This window comes from Canis aureus, chromosome 2, assembly GCF_053574225.1.
Source record: "Canis aureus isolate CA01 chromosome 2, VMU_Caureus_v.1.0, whole genome shotgun sequence".
Lineage (NCBI taxonomy): Eukaryota > Metazoa > Chordata > Mammalia > Carnivora > Canidae > Canis > Canis aureus.
Genome location: NC_135612.1, coordinates 26,255,541 through 26,277,850, shown reverse-complemented (window position 1 = coordinate 26,277,850; position 22,310 = coordinate 26,255,541). Strand labels below are relative to the sequence as shown.

Sequence of the window (22,310 nt, the reverse complement as noted above, 5' to 3'; positions counted from 1 at the left end):
GACACTTCTGTGCTGTCTCAGAGGCCGCCAGGAGTCTTTCCATTTTAGGAATTGCCAACCTTTTCCAGGGTTTCTTCCTCTTCTTCACTCCTGGACCCTATCAGTCTCACCTGAGGCAATTGGATCATCCCATTTAGTACCTGGAACCTCAAGCCAACCTTTTTCCTGTTTGTCCCTGTGCTTCCAATGGCCCCAGCTCTCAGACAGACCAGCATTAGCTGTACAACCCGGGGGTCACCTAATGCATGTGGAATGCAGCACTTGATTTTGTTTGAACGAAAGCCATGTATATAGAATCCAGGTTTTTTACTTCTCCAGGTTTCCTGGTTCCACCTTTATCCCAGGCATACTCAGTGGAGACCCTACAACACTACTGCTTGTCAGTATGCTGTGTTATAGAGATTGTTTTCAAATACTGAACCAGGCTTGCATCTAGAATAAATCCCATGTTTTATATATTTATATGTAAAATAACATATAAATGATACATATATTTATATATAATTCTTTTTTATTATTACTGAATTCTATTTGCTAGTATTTTGTTAAGGATTTTTACAACTTTATTTTTTGAGAGATATTGGTCTGTAGTTCCTTTTTTTAAAGAATTTATTCATTCATTCATTCATTCATTCATGAGAGACAGAGAGGCAGAGGCACAGGCAGAGGGAGAAGCAGGCTCCCTGCAAGGAGCCTGATGTGGGGCCCAACCCCGGATCCTGGGATCACGCCCCAAGCCTGGGATCATCCCCAAGTGGGTGGCAGATGCTCAACCTACTAAGCCACTCAGGCCTGCCTTCCTTCCTTCCTTCCATCCTTCCTTACTTTTCTTTCTTTCTTCTGACTTTCCTTCTTTGTCTGGTTTTGATGTCAGTTTCATCAAGTGAATCAGGAAGTATTCCCTCTATATTGTGGACGAGGTTGTATAGATTTTTTTTTTTAAAAGATTTTTAAAATTTATTCAGAGAGAGAAAGAGAGAGAGAGAGAGAGAGAGAGAGATTGAGAAGAGGCAGAGACACAGGCAGAGGGAGAAGCAGGCTCCATACAGGGAGCCCGACTTTGGACTCTATCCCGGGACTCCAGGATCAGGCCCTGAGCTGAAGGCACTAAACTGCTGAGCCACTCGGGCTGCCCGAGGTTGTATAGATTTATTTTTTTATTTTATTTATTTATTTATTTATTTATTTATTTATTTATTTATTTATTTTTGGTTGGTTGTATAGATTTAAATGTTTTTCTAGAATTCTCCAGTGAAACCATCTGACTGCTGTAGATTTTTAAAAAAAATTTTTTTGGTAGGTTTCTAAATTATAAATTTAACTTTTAAAATAGTTTTAGAGCTACTCAGTTTAGGTATTTCATATGGAGTGAGTTCTGGTAGTTTCTGGATTTCCAGGAATTGGTCTTGTTTGTCCCAGAGGTGATTTACCAAAGGTAGAGACTGAGCTAACATCTGACCAGGTGCCTGGATGCCCTGTGGAGAGCTCTCTTCTTAGCCCCTGAACCTGACCTTCCTTTGCCTCTAGTTTCCCCTCCGATCTCTTCAGTTTCCCACCTTCAGCTTTCTCTTGGTTTCTAAGCTGGCTCTCAACCAATTCCCTAACAGTGGTTCTCACAATTCTCTGGCCTTTCCCAGATGTACTGAATCAGAAACTGTGGAGTGGGGTAATAATCTGCGTTTGAACAAAAATTGCATGTGATTCTGTTGTACACTAAGGCTTAACCACTGGGATGGATGGAGCTGTCATTCCAGTCTTTCCCAAGCATGTCTTCAATTTAACAGGGGCCCTTTGTAATCACTAAAGGAATTAGTGATGCAAGAGAAAGAGCCATAGTCTCAGGTCCAGAGACATGTGTTTGTGTCTGAGTTGGACTCTGTTCTTGCTGGTGTTGACTTTGAATATGTCACTCAGCTGATTTGTGTCATTAGGTTTTCTTCTTTTTTATAAAAAGGGTGATGCTCTCCCTACTTTGTAAGATTGCAATTTGATAACAAATGTAATTGTGATAAACACTATTAAATGAAGGTCCTTCACAACCATGAAAGTAATAATCCTGTTTTAGAGTTGAGAACACAAGGTCGATAATGTAATAAACACTCATAATATGCTTCACAGCCCTGTGAAGTGGGGGATTATTATAATGGCTATTTCATAGATGAGGAAACTGAAGCAACTTACCTAAGACCATACAAAAGAAGTTATAAAGCCAGGATTCAAATCCAGTGATCTGGTTGTTGTCTGAGCTAGGCTAAGTTGACCAATGGGGTCTGGATTGCACATTTAGGAAATGAGAGAGATGGGAGTTTACCCAGCTCTTTCTAATTCCAAAGGCCGAGCTCTTCTAGTCTAAGCTACTTCATTTGTTCATTCATTCATTCATTCATTCATTCATTCACGCATTCAGTGCATATTCATGAGTACCTACTGTGTCCCAGGGACTGTTCTAGGCATTGAATACATGAAATTCTGAGTAAAATAGAAGGAGTCCCTGCCTTTATAGAGTTTGCAGTTTAATAGATAACATAAGAAAGTGTGACAGAAACACACATCATCCTAATAAGAACAAAACAGAATGAAAATTACAGATCGAAACTGGCCAATGGCTGTGGGCAGCTCTTCAGATTCTATCCTACAGTTGATCATCTACTAGACTGAAGATCAATCCTGATTTATGTATGTGTTTTTTAAACAATCACAAACTTACAGAAAAGTTGGAAGTACCCATGTAAATAACTTATTTATCCTGAAACATTTGAGAGTAAGTTGCCAACCCACAGATAGTTTAGTGTGAATTTCCTATAAACAGGACATTCTCCTCTTTAACCAGAATATACCATCAAAGTGAGAGAGTTAACATTAACACTTTATTACTGGTGATCCTCATTTTTATTTCACCAATTGTCCCAACGATGCTATATGTTACATTTGGTGATCATCTCTTTCGTCTCCTGTCTGAAAGGAGTCTTCAGTCTTTTTTTGACTTTCATGACCTTGCCACTTTTGAAGGTTACAGGCCAGTTGTTTTGTAGAATGATCCTCCGTTTGGATGTTGTCTGATGTCTCCTCATACCTAGAGTTCATGCATCTTCAGTAGGAATGTCACAAAATGATGCGGCATTCTTGTGCACCTTATCAGGTAATGCACAGTTTCAATCTGCCTCATTTTTGATGATGTTCATTTTGGTCATTTTGATTAAGGTGCTGTCTGCAAGCATTACTCTGGAAAATTACTCCTTTGTAATTTATAAACATTTTGTGTAGAGGTATTTTGAAACTATGTGAATATCTTATTCTTTGTTAAATTTTTTATTTATACGTTAAATTATTTGTATCTCTGTGGACTCATGGTTTCCTATTCAATGGGCTATACTCTTTCATTATCATTATTTATTTTGATGCTCAAATTGTCCTCACTTGGGCCAGAAGAAACCCCCTCAAGCTGGCTTCTGTGTTGTTGTTAAGGTATCTCTTTTATTCTTTTGTAATTCTTCATTTTCCAGTGCAAACAGATGTTTCTTGTATTTTTTCCTTCCATAGCCCTGGAACTAGGCATTTCTTGAAGGAAGCCTGGTTTCTTTTAGTGGGGAAAAAAAGAGTGTGCAATAACTTCTCATAAAAAAGCTTAAAAATGTTCTTTCTGGCAGTTCCACACCCTGTAAAGAGCCCTTATGCTTTCTGGTTAATAATATACTGCCTTAAGTTTTAGAATAATTTAATACAAGCATGTCTTTTCTCTCCATATAGATTATTTAATTAATTTAACACATTATTTTATATGCCTAATATTGACCAGTCTGGACTAAGTATAAGCTAAGGCCCCTGTTAATCTTAGGGAGCTCTCAGTCTGGTAGGGAACACAGATGGACAAATCAGTAGTGTAATGTGATAAGAGCATATCAAAAGATATGATACACAGTGCCATGGGGACACAGAAAAGGGCATCTGTCCTTTGCATGGCCATGCCCAAAAAGTCTTCATCGTTTTGTCAATCAAGAAGCAAGACCTAAGCATCCTAAGCAAGTGGGAATGCTTCTGGGGCTCTCAGAATTGACTAGATATGGAGAACCAGACTAGACAGTGGGCAGGACCAAAGGCTTTGCTTTGGATCTGGGAAGCAAGCAAAGTTGCTTATGAAGAAGATTCTGGTTTGGCTTGCCTCTGCTCCTTCCTTGTGGACCTGTCAAGATCTAAGATCCCAGGGCAGCCCCGTGGCTCAGTGGTTTAGCGCTGCCTTCGGCCCAGGGTGTGATCCTGGAGACCCGGGATTGAGTCCCACATCGGGCTCCCTGCATGGCGCCTGCCTCTCCCTCTGCCTGTGTCTCTGCCTCTCTCTCTCTCTGTCTCTCATGAATAAATAAGATCTTTAAAAAAAAAAAGATCTAAGATCCCAAAAAGAACATTTACCTGATGAAGCTTAAGTCATATATCTGTTCACAACTTTGGGGCTCAGGTAGAGATGAGTACAGGGAGGGGTGAAGTCTGTTTCTCTCAGTTTCAGCAGAGGTGAAACTGGTGCTTGGAATTACTTTCTCATTAAGATTAAGCAGTTATCCTCCAGGGGGCACTTGAGTGGCTCAGTTGGTTAAGCATCCAACTCTTGATTTCAGCTCAGGTCATGATCTCAGGTTTCTAAGATTGAGCCCCACATCATATCAGACTCTATGTTCAGTGTGGAGTTTGCTTGAGATTCTCTCTCTCTCCGTCTCTCTCTGTTCCTCCCTCAACTCATGCATGTGTTCTCTTTCTTACAAATAAATACTTCTTAAAAAAAAAAAAACAGTTATTCTTCAAAAGGAAATTAAGCTCTGATTAGGAATGGAGAGTGGGAGCTGAACAAATTGTTAAAATTACCAATGAGCCATACAAGGGCATTCAGGCATGTGGAAGATTATGGGGAAAGGCAAGTTCTTGGTAATGTTGTTGAACTGCTGGTTCAAGCTTCACCTGAAACCAACACTTTGGAGATTTCTAGTTACATGAACAAGTAAGTTTTCCCATGTTCCCTACTACTCTTACTCCCCCTCTTTTTGCTTTAAGACCATTTGAGTTTGGTTATCTGTTGCAACCAAAAGATATCCGATATACCACATGATGCTCTCATACAATTGCTGGCAGTTTTTTCTTTTACTTCCTATGAAAATATTCATTTCTATGTATTTTTTCAATCTCTAAGTGATATCAGAGCTGCTCATTTTTAGTTCATATCAGGTGAATGATCCAGCTTATAATATCATACTGCTATTTTAAGTCATTTTTCTCAGGTGATATACTTATATAATGATGTTGGATTGTACCCTTTGTAGTATTCTAATAAAACAAAGGAAAAATTATATTGACAATAGTTTTTTCTTACATAAATTTTGAAATCAATTTTTCAGCCATGCAGCTGATTGTGCTAGAGATACAGAAACCTACAGTCATCAATGTGTCCTCAATTCAGGCAACTGGTCAATTACCACTGGGCCTCACCTCACAGGCCCTACATGGGTGCTGTTAGGCACAAAGCAGTGTCAAACAGATCCAGGTCAGTTCCTGTCCCTATAGTAGACTAAGGAAATAACCTAAGAATGGGGACTTGACACTCCTTCCATTGAACGATGAGATCTATGTCCATTTCCCTTAAATCTAAGCAGGCTTGTGACAGCTTCCTACAATAAGATGCATACTTTGTGACTATGTGGTATTATGTGACTTCCAATGCTTGGCCATAGAATGTCATGGGTTCCTGCCTGGTTCTCTTAGGACTCTTTCTGGAGGCAGCCAGATGCCCTGTAAAATCCAAGCACCTTGAGACTGCCATGCTGAAGGGGTATGTGGTAGGTCTCTGGTCAACAGTCTTGGCTTAGCTCCCTGCTGATTGGCAGTTTAACTGCCAGTCATGAGTGGGCCCTCCTGGATAACCAATCTGATCAAGCCTTGAGAAAGACACAGCTCAGTTGACATGTCTTGCAAGTGCATGAGAGATCCCAAGCAAGAACGGCCCAGCCAGAGTTTCTATATTCCTGATACACATTGTTTTCATAATAAAATGGTTGTTGTAAGCTGCTGAGTTTGGGGGTAATTTGTTATGCAGTAATAGTAACTAGACAGGGATCCAGAGTGGTGTGGGTACATTTTCTTCGTTTGTAGTCCTGTTTCTAAGAATTGTGGGTCTTAGAGCAAGAGGCCCACACACCATATGTCTAAATATTTAAGGCTATAAATCAAGCAAATTGTTAAATAAAATATGTGCTATCATCTCATCTTAAAAATATACATTCATGATGACAAAATAGAAAGTTGGCAAAATGCAAAATACAACCAAATTTAATTATTGTTATATATGTCTGTTCTGTTGATGGGCCGGTGATGTTTGGATGAGTAACTAGCTGTTCCATATTGTAGAAAGTTACATGGCCGCTATTTGCCACTGTTATAAGTGCCGCCTCTCCAAGGGATCTCCTGAGTCAGGAATGAGAACAAGGGGGGACAAAAGATAGCATTCCTGGGACCTAGCTTGGCACGCTGTAGAACCTATTATATACACAACCATCCCACAGTAAGATTTTGTCAAGTGAATTCATTTCTCATTTCACTTACCTGAGAAATTCTCCCTCTCAGATTCTCATGCTCTTTAAAGCAGTGTTTATTGCTGACACTGAAAAAAAAAAAAAAAAAAAAAAAAACCTAATTAAAATCAAACACAGCCCCCTTTGGATTGAGAACATAAGGCCAGTAAAGTCGAGAGACATTTTCCCAGGGCCTGGGCAGTATTACCTGTCAGAGTGGATATTCAGGCTTAAGGATGATGCCGTGTCAGTGTTGTGGGCCCTGATCCGGAGGCAGACTATCTCTTAGGTGGCTTAACAGAAGTTTGGGTGAGTTGCCCTAGTGATACATGGAGCTCTTTACAGTGCCGGATCAGGGCAGAGGCCCCTTTCTCTGTAAGGGCGTTGCTACTTCATCGTTTCATGACATAGGGACTGGTGTCTGGGAAACAATGGTGGGCTCTAAATATGTGGGACTTTATCCATGTCCAGCTCCCAAACCCCAGCAGTAGAAAACAAGGATGAGCCTGCAAACCTACTGTGTAGTGATTCATACTCAGCCACTGTTTTCATCCTTTTGGCCCTTACTATGTGCCAGATCCTCTTCTAGGCACAGTAATGAGCAAGGCAGTCAGAAGTCCTGTTCTCAGAGAGCTCACATGCTTGTGAGAAAAATCAAAGATAAACACACAGATAAACTAAAAAGTAAGATTATTTGACTACAAAATAAATGCTATGAAGAAAATAAAGCATGAAATGGGGGTGGGGACAGGCAACTTTGGCTGTAGGACAGGGAGTAGCTGTTTGGGTAGGTGACCTTTGGGCTGAGACCCAGAATAAGAGTGGGAGGCAGCAATGCAAACATTGGGCAGATTAGCTAACTGTATTTTTTTTATATTAGAGGGTTAAGAAAAATGGCTTTTTAAACCTCAGTACTTGCTGAGCTTCAGTATTGAGCCCATTTTTTGTTATAGTCTATAGAATAACAAATATAAAATCTTTTGCCACCTCGATGATTAATGTACAGAATATAGATGTAGAATATGTTGTGATTAGACCAAATCTAACCCGAATCCAGAACATACCATACAAAGCACATAGCTCTCCTAGATTTTTTATATGTTTACTTTTCTGCTTCTCTTTCTCAAATAGCAAAGCAATAGCAAATTATGTCTTTGAGACTTCTGATTGTCTCTGATTTTAATATGAAAGACTAAAGAGCTAAATTTACTTAGAATGTGATTCTTTAGGCCTATACACATGTCATGAGATTTTTAACTAAAGATACTTGAAGTTATAAATTCTTAGTCTGCCAGTGTATCTCACTGAAATACAGTAAAATCTTATTTTTTTTCAACTTAAAAAAAAAAAGAAATTTACCAGTTGGTTTTAAGAGAAATCTGCATGTGTAATTTGGCTTTTTTTTTTTTTTTTTTTTTGGTAAGCAGTAAATATTCATTCATATAATTGAATCAGCCTGATAATTTTTTTTCAATATTTGCTAATTATAAAGAATCATTACACCTTATTATTGGTAATCTTAGCAATATTTATAGTTGTAGTGCCAGACAGTATGCAGAGTGATTTATATGCATGATTTCATATAATTGTCATGAGACCCTGCATGGATTGCTGTAGGTACTATTAATAGTTTCTCTTTTACATTTGAGAAAATAAGCACAAGGTAACCAGCTTGTTGTTGGAAATGGTAGAGCCAGGAACTGAACCTGACTTCAGAGTCAACTTAATGTTTGAGATTATGACCCTGATTTTCCAAATATTTTGTACTATTTTATTATTCCTTATAATATTGCCATGATTATATTCTTATGTTCATAATTAACTTGAAACTTATTTTATCTATCCTTAGGAGTTTGCTTTTAAAAAAAAATAATTATAACTTCAGAAATTCAGCATATTTTGTCAAAATTTTTTTGTCTATCCTTAGGAGTTTGCTTTTAAAAAAAATAATTATAACTTCAGAAATTCAGCATATTTTGTCAAAATTTTTTTGTAAAGTTAAACCTTATTCTAAAAAGATATCCAAAATTGCAAGACAAAAGTATCACTGAAACAGGTAAATGTATATGAATAGAGAATGGTTAAATGTAAAAAATGTAATTTTAGCTTTCTAAAGATAAAACCCATCCTAAAAATGTTTTTGTTTTAAAACAGTTTAAATTATACACATTAACTCTGGTGTAATTCCAAAAATGTAGTCAAAATAAAATACAAACTATATAAGAACTGTGAATTCAAGTACAAAAACAACATCTATATCTAGACTCGATCACTTTATGCAGATATAGAGTATATCAAGTTAACTGTGGTCTAGTTCAGATCAAACTGCACAACTAAGTAAAGAAAAATGTCCATCACAAATCAGAGACAAATAAAAGATTTTTAAAAAATGACTGTGAAAGGAATTATTTCTAATGTTTATATGATCTGGCAAGTGCCTCCTCTGCCTGTTTCCCTATCTTCAAAAAAACCTAGGTTCTGTTAAATCCGGTGTTTACCACTGCATGGCTTATTAGACAATGGACATTTTAAGACATTTTCATTAAAATTACTTTCCTGTGACATCTTTTTCTCATCAGTATGTCTTCATCTTCTAAACATTTCAGGTATTAACATCTCATTACTACATCATTATATTCTTAAAATACCTTTCTTCCCTGAAGTGGACATTTAAAGTTCTCTTCAAATGAATGAAAAAGAATAGCTAATCTCCACAAGAACAAGATGAAGTCAGAAAAATATTTTTTTATGCTTTAATACCTCAGTTCTTGAAATCTTACTAGCAACTTCACCAGGTCAGAGTTTTAGAGCTTAGACACAATAAAAGTTCAAAATGTAGTCAAGGGGATAAAAGTCTCGCAGATATAGGCATTAAAAAAAATTCTTGTTAAATATGTGAATAGGCTTAATGCATCAAGTAGGGAGCATATTTAATCACGTCACCTCTGGCTCTCATCACCTTTTAGGTGCTTCATGTGGGGTGTTTTTTTTTTTTTTTTCCTAGAGGTTACATATATTCTCTATTAGGAACATATCTATATCTTCCTATTTGGGAGAAGTCAAATTTTTATGCTTTGTTTCACTTAACAATAAAATCTGAAACCATAACACTCCTAGAAGAATAAAGGTAAAAGCTCCTTGACAGTGGTCTTGACAATGATTTTTTGGTTATGACACCAAAAACACAAACAACAAAAGCAAAATAATTAAGTGGGATTATATTAAAGTAAAAAGCTTCTGCACAGCAAAGGAAACAATCAACAACACGAAAAAGTAACTTACAGAATGGGAGAAAATATTTTCAAACCATATATCTGATAAGGGGTTAGGATCCAAAACCTAAAAGGAACCCCTATAATTCAATAGCAAAAAAAATCTGATAACCTGATTAAAATATGGGCAAAGAACCTGAAGAAGACATACACATGGCCAACGGGTGCCCGACATCACTCACTATCAGGGAAATGCAAATCAAAACTACAGTGAGCTATCACCTCACACCTATTAGGACGTCGCTTATTAAAACAAGAAAAGATTAAAAGTGTTGACATGGATGTGGAGAAAAGGGAAACTCTGTAGACTATTGTGAGAATGTAAGTTGGTACAGCCATTATGGAAAACAATATGTAGATTTCTCAGAAAATTAAAAATAAAACTACCATTTTGTCCAGTTATCCCACTTCTGGGTATTTATCCAAAGGAACTGACATCAAGGTCCCAAAGAGATATCTGCATTCCTCTGTTCAGCAGCATTACTCACAACAGCCAAGGTATGGAAACAACCTAATTGTCCATCCATAGACGAACAGATTTAAAAAATATATTACAATGGAAAATTATTCAGCCTGAGAAAAAGAGAAATATTGCTATTTGCAACAACATGGATGGATCCGGAAGATACTATGCTAAGTGAAATAAACCAGACACAGAAAAACAAACACTGCAGATTGTACTTACATGTGGAATCTAAAATAGTGTAACTGATAGACGCAGAGGGTAGAATGGTGATTATTAGAGACTGGGGTGAGGGGCAAATGGGGAAATGATGTACAAAGGATAGAAAGTTTCGGTTGTGCAAGGTAAGGTCTGGAGATCTGATATATGGTATAGGACCTATAGCTAACAATACTGCATTAGAGACTTAAAATTTACTAAGAGAATGTATTTTTTGTTAAGTGTTTTTACCATATACATACACACAAATGCACAAATAATAATAAAGGGCCAAGAAGGGTGTGTACATATCTCCAAACTCATTGAGTTGTATATATTAAATATTAAATATAGATAGCTTTTTACCCATCAATAAAATAGTTGAAAGCAAGCAAATAAACATATAAAAGCTTAAAAAATTTTTGAACTTTACTGCTCTTTGATGTCAATCACCCACTGGAAATATACTAATGCTGATATTTCTAGCGACCTTTATGCTCTCACACACCTTTTATGTTCAGGGAGGGTAAAGTTACTTTGGCAAGAAGTGTGTGCATACTCATTCTGCTGCCCAGCAGACAAGTCTGCCATCCCGGCCAGAGGTGTTTGTTCTCTGCAAGCACTCTCTAACTTGCCTTCCCCTCACCCTTTAATTTTAGCCTTTGAGTGTTCACGTGATTCATTTGGGACACAGTAGGATCACCCCATTTTAATCAGCATACTCACTAGTTAATTTTACTTGCCTACCTGTGAAGGAGGAAGTCTTATCTTGTGGACATAAGCAGTTAATTATTGTAAACAATCGTTAAATACTCAAGTTTCAGAAATGTGACTGTGATTTAGTTATTTTTCTTAAGAACATACTTACTATTTTAATTTTTGAAAGCCATACAATTAATCAGTTGTAACGAGGTATAATTGCCTCACCACCAGCAGTGCTCCTTCCCCCCAAATTAGGTGTTGAAGTAGCTGAATGAATGTGTTTGGATGAAAAATACTGTATTGGCATGTTTTGATGAATTAAGATTCACAGAAGAAAAAGTTCACAGATGAAATGAGCCTGATTCTAAAATTTAAATTATTTATAGATTCAAATTATTTATATTTACAGATATTTGTGAGCCTTAGGAGATACATTTACTGTAAATCTTATTTAGGAACTGTTGATTGAAGAAGTGAATGTGGCTTGTTGTAAGACAGTCAGGTCATACTTCATTCATATAAAGTACCAATAGGGCAGCCTGGGTGGCTCAGCGGTTTAGCACCGTCTTTGGCTCAGGGCATGATCTTGGAGACCTGGGATCGAATCCCACGTCAGGCTCCTTGCATGGAGCTTGCTTCACCCTCTGCCTGTGTCTCTGCCTCTCTCTGTGTCTCTCTCATGAATAAATAAAATCTTAAGAAAAAAAAAAAGGACCAATAATTAAAGATGAGTGGGCATGCTTTTTCCCTCCTCTGGTCTCCCCTATTGTTTCAAAACATTGAAAAGTATTTGACTAAAAGTGTTATTACACTTTCGGAATATTCCATTGGAGTTAATAAATAAAACATTAATGGACATTTGTTTCAGTGTTGTAATATGCTATTAAAAAGCAGAGTGAACTTCAAGGATCATATGCTTACCGAATATTACATGCCTAACATTTATCAGTAGAAACCAGAATCACGTTTAAGGAAAACAAAATGTAATCAGCTCTTATTTGTTGTTGAGCTCTTATTTTCTATCGATCACAGAACGCTTTTCTTGTCCCCTTCCTTAAAAGTTGCTAAAACCCAGACAAGCAAGTAAAAGTAACAACAAAACAAAATCCCAAAAAACAAAACCAAGCTTACACAATATAAACTATAAATTCCTAAAAATATCAATAAGGAAGTAGAGGTTAAAAGTAGGATTTACGATAGGTTTTGTAAGCATCTATGGGAACTAGTAGACAGGGACTGGCTCCAGGGAGGCAGTGGTGGTTCATTCTAAGTAGCTGCTAACTTGTGCTATATTGACTCAAGGAACAACTTGATAAGTGTTTACTAACATTGTTTCTATAATAGGACTTCAGGGGCCAATGGGGAGAGCTATAAGTAGGAACACATTGAGAAAGATTACTGTCAACTGGCTTGCCTATAAATAGTGGGTCTTGTGATAGAGATGAGGAGTATGGTTAGCCCCAAAACAAAACATCTTGAAAAACTGCTTAATGGTGAAATGAATTCTTTTATCAAAATGTAATCATTCATCATAGAAAAAAATTACAGTAATTGTGAGATGCCATGACCACTTGCCACAGTAGTTGGAGATCTGTATTGAGTTGGCTTTTAGTTAACTATGTTTTCCTGGAGTCATTTTTATCTTAATAGTATTTCAGTATTTTTTGGAATATTATTATTTTTGGACTTTTTTTTCCCAGTGCCCAAGTTACTCCTTGAGGATTAACGTAGGTGTTTCAAGAGCCACATTAATCATTTTAAACTAATAGCTACTTATGAAGGTACATTAATTCTTCAATAATTCTAAGTAGTAGTTTAACTACAGGACTAACTATAGGTACTAGAGATAACAAAATTCCCAAATGAGATAAGAGAGAGAGAGAGAAGTAGATACACAGAGAGGATTTAATGCAATTCTACTCAGAAAACTTATGTGAATTACTTCCTGAGCAAGTTAGATCTCAGTTGATCACGATAATGCATGACTGGATAACTAATTTCTTTGTTGACCTGTAAAAGTGTTCTCTATGCACTCTTCAATTGTGAAAGGAAAATAGGTGTCTTTTTAGTCCTTCTGAAGTTTCCATCCCCATTCCCATCTTAATTCACCTTTGCCTTCAACTTGGCTTGAGAAATGAGTCCTTGTGATGTAGGCAGAAGCTGTTAAACTTCGAGCCAAAGGAAAAGGAGTGTTGTGCTCAGGCTGAGTAAGCAAATGGAATTTTTTTCAAAGGAAGATGGAGGAGCCAACCCTGCAAATAAATGTCTTGGTCCTTTGCAGTAAGACTCCTCCTCTGGCCTTATCTCTTCTGGAATGTAAAGGTCAAAGGAAACTCCACACAGCCACCTTCACATCTCAGTGCACTGGCTAAATATCTCGGGAGAGTAAAGAATTCCTAACAGGAAACTAATCTTATAATTTTTTGTTTGCATTTCAGAATTGTGCAGACTATATTTTCCATTTCAAACAGTTCTACAGACATACATCCTCAGAAACCAGTTCTTTTACATCTCTGATCTGTCTTGTATTTGAGTCTGAAAAAATTTTCTATATACTCTTAACATAATCACTGAAAATAATAATTAGCAGCCAAGTGGCTATGTAAGGAATGTATTGAACTCTAAGCACATTTTGAATATTTAAGTTCATTTTCATCTTTTTTTAATTTTTTTTTATTTATTTATGATAGTCACTCAAAGAGAGAGAGAGGGGCAGAGACATAGGCAGATGGAGAAGCAGGCTCCATGCACCGGGAGCCCGACGTGGGATTCGATCCCGGGTCTCCAGGATCGCGCCCTGGGCCAAAGGCAGGCGCTAAACCGCTGCGCCACCCAGGGATCCCCATTTTCATCTTTTAAACAAATGGTAAGACATAAATTCAACTTACAAAGTAAAGAAACATTTACTCTAAAGAGTTTGAAAGTTGAAATATGTTAATAAATCACTGCACACACATACTCTCTCTCTCCAAAGCCCAGATTACTTAGGTAGTTTTTAAAAATGTCTTTTGGTGAAGTCCCTAGTTTCTGAATTCTATATATCTTTCGTGTATTGGTTTTAATGACAGATATGAAGCGTCTTAATTATTGGCATTTGTGTCTAAAAACAGACTCATGTAGCTTATTTTTGGCAAGTGGAATCAAGATCACCACAAAGGGATGTGTAATATAAAGCCTGAAGTATACATTTTCATCTACAGCAGGAAGAAATCTGCACAATAGGTTAGGAATTAACTGTATGCCTTTAACTTCTGGATGGAAGTTTATGCAGCAGTTTATGATTAATTACTCATCTTGGTAAACACTAATTTTCTACTCATTAGGAGTGTTACTCATAAAAATAAAGCTCTCAGTTATCTTACCAGTAAAAATGGGAAATAGAGAATTGCAATACAGGACCTGCAAGCCATGGCAAACCACAGGCGAGACCTGAGAGCAGAGGAGATGAATACTATCTTTTAGAGGAAAGGGGGCAGTTGGGAGGGACTATTATAAACAAAAAAAACCTTTAGAGTAAACTGGGAATTTGAAGTGTAATGGGTTTTCATTGACAGTCTTTCATTGGCTAGGCTGTTGCCAGGCAAGAAGAAAACCTCTCTTCCTTCTGCTGGGGTAGTAGAGTGAAGGCTTCTTCCTGTCGAAAATGCAAGGTATGTCTCTTCTTGTGGAGGGAGGGTCTCCAAGTATACAATTAGCAGTAGAATAGGAGAGCTCCTCCTGTTGACATCTCCACCTCTCCTTCCTTTCATTAATTTTCATAGGAGTAAGAGCATCTATTTGTGCCATGAAAACAAAAAAAAAATCTGATCTAATCATTTATTTACTCCAAAACTCCTCTTCAGTTGGATAAACTCATACATTTCCAGTGGGATGAACAAAACCTTTTTGAGGCCCAGTATAAACTTGATGAGAAGCAGTACTGCCAAGGAAACCAGAAAGATATTTTATTTTCAACAGATTTCAAATGAATATCTATGTTTTCTGGAACATAAACTTTTCCAATCTGTATTTCATGTTTTCCGAAGTGCCTATTGCCAGAGCAAAGCAACACAATATTTCTGGTTACTTGAAGGAAAAACTGTTGCTATTAGTTATTCATTTTTTGCAAATACACAGTTCAGCAACTCTCTTTTACACAGAAATATTATGCAAATCTTTCCTAGCATTTGAAAATATGGTAGCAAATACCTTTCCAAACAACAAGGTTTTAAATCATCTGGGAAGTGAGGTAATCAGAGACAGCTTGCCAGACCTCTGTTCACCCTGGACCATTTCCCCTTGGAGATGATTTAAGAAGCTCATTTTAGAGATACTCATGGCATACAAGTTCTATAGAGATCTGGGCTTTGCATGCTTTACATTCTAAAGTGAGTTTTACTGGACCATGTAATTTTGCACCCAGAAATCTTTCAGCAAGATTACTATTTTTGAGAAGAGCCTGAGATTATTGCACTGCCTCTATTTCACATGGTATTTTTGCTAAATGGATTGGATTTTAAACTCTGATGAGTCAATATTGAGGGTTTGGTTATGGTCTGATTTTGTGGAGTAATTATCCTTAGGCACACTGGCAGTGGATTTACAAATCTATCTTTGGTGCAAATTAGATTTGGCTCCTACGTTGGTTTTGATTTGATTATTTGGTCCAATAAATTTCTTACTAGTACCTGTTATAGTGAGCATTTCAATTTTGAATCTGGATATTAGTTTGGGAACTTTTATGGTGGGATAGATGTCCTGCCATTGCTAATGCTCTATTTTCATTTAACACTTTCATATGTGCCTTTTATTTTTTAAAGTGTTAATTGGATTCTCTTTTTTCAATAGATGTGAGTTTAGCTCCCTGGAGTTTTTCATAGAGATCACAAAGTATTCTTAGGTAAAAACTTCTCAAAAAGGATGAAATAAATATCTAAAAATTTGACTAGTAACTGCTTGTTGCAATAGCATGCCGAATTCTCAAAATTAAAATTAATATCACTTTCAATGATTAACAACATGTTCTTTAAAACAATTTTGAGACCATTTAGTATGTGTAATATCCCTTTAGTCACAAGTGAATAATGACTAACCTGATGACAAAACAGTTAGCACCACCAGACTATACAGAGAATACATTTGACTTTACAATTCTTAAGCCATTTCTTTCTCTGAAACAATATTTACATAAATAAGCAATGTTGAATTCTCTTACACAATGTATACTAATTTTTTTGTATACTAATTTATATATTATATGTGATAATTGAGATTAAATTGCATGCACATTTAAATACATATTTTTTTCATGTGACATAACCGGACATCAAGAGTTTCCTCCCTATTACCATAAAAAAATTATGTGCTATAGGATGCAAAGACACAATCTTATGAGGAAAAATTGAGATTGTTGTACATTGAGAAGTACAGCTATAACCAAACAGATCCCAACACATACTTCAAGAGAAGCTTTGCAAACTGAATGAGATAGCTAAACATTCATATGTACAATATATATTGGTTCTAGAGCTTTCCAAAAAGGGACATCATATTTCTCATTAGACAATATGTGTAGGGAGTGAAGCTTCCAGAATTTCTTTATAAATCTTTATGCCTCTTTTAAGTGTTTCTTTACTTTTAAGAATACATGGAAAGTGGGGGAGGGGGAATTGGAGGAAGACAGTCAAAAAGTAAAAACTTCCAGTTATAAGATAAATAAATACTGGAGATATAATGTACAACATGTGACTATGGCTAACATGGCTGTATGATATGTAGGTAGGCTATTAAGAGAGTAAATCCTAAGTGTTCTTATCACAAGGAAAACATTTTTTTCTTTCTTATTATTGTATCTATATGTTAGGTGAACCTATTCTGGTAATCATTTCACAAGATATGTAAATCAAACCACCATGCTGTATGCTTTAAATTTATACAAGATGCATTTTAATGATTTCTCAATAAAAGTGGGAAAAAATGGGGGATCCCTGGGTGACTCAGCAGTTTGGCGCCTGCCTTTGGCCCAGGGCGTGATCCTGGAGACCCATGATTGAGTCCCACGTTGGGCTCCCTGCATGGGGCCTGCTTCTCCCTCTGCCTTGTCTCTGCCTCTCTCTCTCTCTCTCTCTCTCTCTCTGTTTCTTGTGAATAAATAAATAAAATCTTCAAAAAAAAAGTGGGGAAAAATTCAACAACTGCAACACAGACATTTGGGGGCTACTGCAAAAATTGAATAGAGACAGGTTGTTAGATACTATTAGGGAAATTTTGTTAACTTCAATTGTGATAACACTGTTGTTATATAGCATAAGTCAGCAGCCTATAGTTTGTGTATCACATGCCTACTTTTGTAAATAAAGTTTTATTAGAACATAAATAAAGAACACATTGAGCTATGAGAACAAATACTTGATGACTTTTACCTGATATTTGATACATATTATTTGGGGCTGGGTACGCAGACACTCTGACCCCTTTTCCCTCATTTTGGACTCTTACTCTGTTATCTCAATCATCAAGAGGAGCTGAGGAGGAATTAAACTACTTCTACTGGCTTTTATTTATCTATGCTAAATCCTATTTTAGTTACAGGATTCCTATCTGTTTTAACTTTAGAGAGGATTCAGTTGCCTTGCCACCCACCCTCCATCTTCCAGAAATCCAGACACCTTGCTAAAATTGCCTGACAAGTTATTTGAGGTAACCTTTGGCTCAGTAAGATGTCTTGCCATTGGAATTTATAGTATTTTCCTTTCTAATCACTATGTACAAATGTGATGCATTGCTGAACTAGAAAACCTCATTTATGATCAAAACCCTAATACTAGAAACACTTAATACTTAAGCATTCTTAAATACTGAGGAACCAGTACTAAAGAATTTATTGAATAAAAGATTTATATATTTAATTTATACTTAGAATGAATTTTTAATCTCAGTTATAGATCTTCCTCCTTCTAAGTTTTTATTTACCTACAGAGTAGTGTGCAGAACCTACTTCAGAAGCTTTATTTGTACAGTGGTGAACTGAGACAACCATCTGTACAATTCAGGAAGATAAATGCACTTGAGGAAAAGCACAGTTTTGCATGAATTATCTGCATAATTGCTCAGATTTCCACATTATGTGTAATACTATTTGGAATAAAATATAAAACTATGAATTATTAACAAATATTTGATAACCATATTAGTTACTTTTGGTATCTGGTTTAGTTATCTGACCACATGGAACCAGTCACACATAGCCTTTTCTTGGTGCATATAAAATTTTGATATTTTAGACTCCTGGTTTACTTATTTATTTATTAAAATATTTTATTTATTTGTTCATGAGAGACACACACACACAGAGAGAGAAAGAGAGAGGCAGAGACACAGGCAGAGGGAGAAGCAGGCTCCATACATGGAGCCCGACGTGGGACTCGATCCTGGGTCTCCAGGGTCACACCCTGGGCTGAAGGTGGTGCTAAACCCCTGAGCCACCCGGGCTGCCCTAGACTCCTGGTTTATATTAGGCATAATGTATATCTATTTCAGTCATATACACAGATCCACATTAGTTATATTTTAATTTATCATTCAGAAACACTTATGCTAGCTTCCTATGAATAATTTACTTTTTCTATAAGTAATAAAGCAGAGGCTAGAAAAGGGTAGAAACGATAAACAAAAAGTAGTATTTTTAAAATGTGAAAATAGGTGCCAAATTAAGAGACATTTATGTGCGGTTTTATGGAAACTTTCTTCATTACATGAATAGCTAAAGTATTTGTACAAAAACATTGAGTGATAAATCCATATGAGAATAAATGCAGTAATGGACATGTGTGCACACATCCACATGCACACGTGTGCATGCTAAATTTACGGAATGTGTCAGACAGATAGCTGATGACCGTGGTTGAATTAAGGATAGTAGATTACTAAGAATCATCCCAGATTCCAATTATAGTCATACAAAAATTGTGCATTTGTAAAAACCTTACAAATAATTCGATTTTTCCAGGATGACATTATATGTAACAATTTAACAGATGTAAAAAAAAAAAAACCCGTATTAAATTCTTAAAATCACAATTAGGTAAATTAAACAATCCAGTAAGCTCATAGCTATTATGAATAAAGAACTCTGAATAAAACCGTTTTCATTTTCCATGTTTAAAACAACAGCATGTCCTTTATTTACTCCAACATACAGTTTCTGCTAAGTTTTTAGTTTCTCAATGCAAGGAAAATAGAACATCTTGAAATATTACCTGGTAGAAAGTAACATACACATTTTAATCAGTAGCTTATATTGAGAACATTTCTGAGGTATTGCTAAATGTAAAGGAGGTTTGTTTTCAAAATATGTAAACTGGACAGATTATTTGAATTGCTTTCTAATAACTAGATGGTTAATTATATTTTACTGATCAATTTTACCAGGACATGATGGAAATTTAGCTGACAATGAATTGTATTGTGTTCTGAGAACACTGTGAGGAATCCAAATTTCACTTCCTTGCATCATATGATGCAAAAGAGAAAGTGGGGTAAAGTTTTAATGTTAACCAGGAATGAATTCTTGATAGCATTTTTTTCTAGGAATATCAATACTCACTTTTCTCATGTTAATTGCACAAATGAAATGCTAAATATTTTTAGGAATAGACCATAACATAATATTTCAATGAGTAGGATAATCAAAACAAGTCCAATTTATCCCGAGGATAGCAAATCCACAAAAGGAAAAGAGACAACTGTAATTCTATATGTGAAAATACTTAGTCCCACTTTAAAATTTGCAGAATCTATGGAAAATAATGTATTTCATTTTTAAGGATGTAGTCAGCAAAAATATTTATATTAAACTACTTACAGAAATTATTTTCTTGTATTCAGGAACTCTGATCACATTATGCTAACATTAAGTTACATTAAGTTACAGAAACTTAATAGAGGAAATTCCTTAGGAGACATACTCAGCTGAGGATTTCTCTTTAGAATATGGTTTAGAAAAGGAAAGTGGTCTAAGGTGTTTTTCATCTGTAGGTCATCTCTTTCAATCTGATTTATAGTTCATGGGTAAAGCTGATCCTTTTGGTGAAATAAGTTAAGAAGGTCAATTCAATTTCTTGTGAACAAGCATCTAGATAAAAAAGAACTATAATTATTGCATGATTATTGGCAGTGAAATAACCAAGGGATAAAAGATCATTTATGTTCTTACCTTCAGATGCAGTGCCTTCCTAAGAAGGTCTGAGGTGGACAAACTAGCACGGCTATGTTAAAGCTGGCCACAGGAGATCCCAACTGCTTATGTCTTGTATTACTCTTTTCATCCCAAATCACTTTTATCAGCTACTTTACCAATGAAATAAAAAGCAATCAAAGGAAAGAATTATGTTTAATTGTTACTGGTTGTGGTATAATGTAAATCATAGCGGGAATGTTTTGTTAGCAAACTTCCTATCACCACCCCCAATATACACATGTGCACACACTCACTTAAGTTTAGTATCCAAAAATATGAGTGTATTAATAGTGGATCACCATTGTTTCTTTGACTTTTCTGGAATTTCTCAAGTTATGCTTCATAGACCCAGGGAGCCTCTCACACGTGGTTATGATTGGGTACTACTGTTTTACCTTCTGGAGATATGTGGCAACTCTTCCCCACCCCCATATTGACCTTCTCCCTCTCATACTATACACACTCATGCACTACTTGTATCAATTAGTATTTTCAAGAAAAGAGCATTATAGTACATAAAACACAAAAATGAAGGCAAAACCAGTGTTAAAATACTACCATGCATTGCAAAGTCAAGTAGCTAGGATTTGTGGCACTGCTTCTAATTAACAGTAATAATCAAGACATGGAAATTGCAATTATTTCTCCTGGGAAAATTATATACTGTATGAAGAAAAAAAGCTTAGGGGCTGAGAAGGTAAAAATGTTTAGTCTGTATCTTATTTCTACTGGACGATGCAGGGATGGGGAGGGGGGTGTCTGGAGGGAGACCTGGAATCGGCCAGTCAAGGCTTCACAATATTAAGGACTGTATAAAACTCTTGGCCAAGGGAGCGGTTTTGAATGCTTTGCTGCACGTACCCAGAATAATATGAGGAATATGAAGAAAAGATGTGGGCAGGTTTCAGTTTGGGCTTCTTCATGTCCCAAACTGAAATTTATTTTCACTTGCTGTTTTTTAAGCTACAGGAAGAATGTTAACTGAATGATCCTATGAAATGCATGAGAGTTCAGTTATCTTAAAGAAGCATAAAAAATAGAAATGGAAGATTTCTTTATTCTATTCCTGGCAGGAAAAGGGTGTTTGGGGCACTTTCCATGGCACAGGGAGCAGAGTTGATTCGTTAATCTTTTGGGCAACAAAGAAATTCTATCTTCAGGTTCCTAGTCACACAGTTCCTACACATCAGCAGCTACGTCCAAACCGGGGAGCACCTGTAACAGAGCACAGGACTCACCCCTCAGATGCATGAGGTCTTACCAGATCAACGACACTCCATAGCCTTTGTTCCCGTGGTAACTTTGTTAGAAGACAGCTAGACATCACAAAGGATTTGGTATATATTCTCACCTGTAGTGAGTCCAGCAAAATGCAAAGCAGGGTAATGAAAACTCATGGTTCACTTATTCACACATTTTCCCATTTCATGTGTGTATTCTATGTATTTAGTGTGGGCAAAAATTGCTGATACTATTCCTGTGAAATATGTAAAAATAACTCAGGAATTGGTAGTATATATCAAGACCAATACAAATGGAGATGGAAAACATAACAGAAAGGGATAAAATTTAAGTGATTCAGAACCTCTACAAAAATGACTATACAGATTACACTATCCGCCATGTGGTTCATGAAAAAGTTATTTGATATTAAAATTAACTATTCTTATTTTATGGCTTTCTTAAATAGAATCTTCTCTTCAAAAATACTATTACAGGAATTTTAAAAAATTGAAATAGCTGTAACATGGATTGCAAGAGAGAAAAAGAAATAAATACTTATGATGAGTTGATTGCTATACGTTGAAGAATTGAATTTTATTCTTTTTTTTTGATCAAGTAGGCTAGGAATAATGGGACCCATATTGCCACTTATATTCTGATATTACCCCAAAAATAATGGCAAG

At 36.2% G+C, this 22,310-nt stretch overlaps 1 long non-coding RNA gene across 1 annotated transcript; it reads right to left on the bottom strand.

The window, feature by feature from the left end:
- Positions 1 to 1,220: 1,220 nt before the first annotated feature.
- Positions 1,221 to 20,792, bottom strand: LOC144294617 (uncharacterized). Its single transcript, XR_013361985.1, has 4 exons — positions 20,380 to 20,792; positions 20,132 to 20,298; positions 6,583 to 6,640; positions 1,221 to 6,444 (listed from the first exon to the last, which is right to left on the bottom strand). It is a non-coding gene; the product is annotated as an uncharacterized LOC144294617 (long non-coding RNA).
- Between the last annotated feature and the right edge of the window lie 1,518 nt (positions 20,793 to 22,310).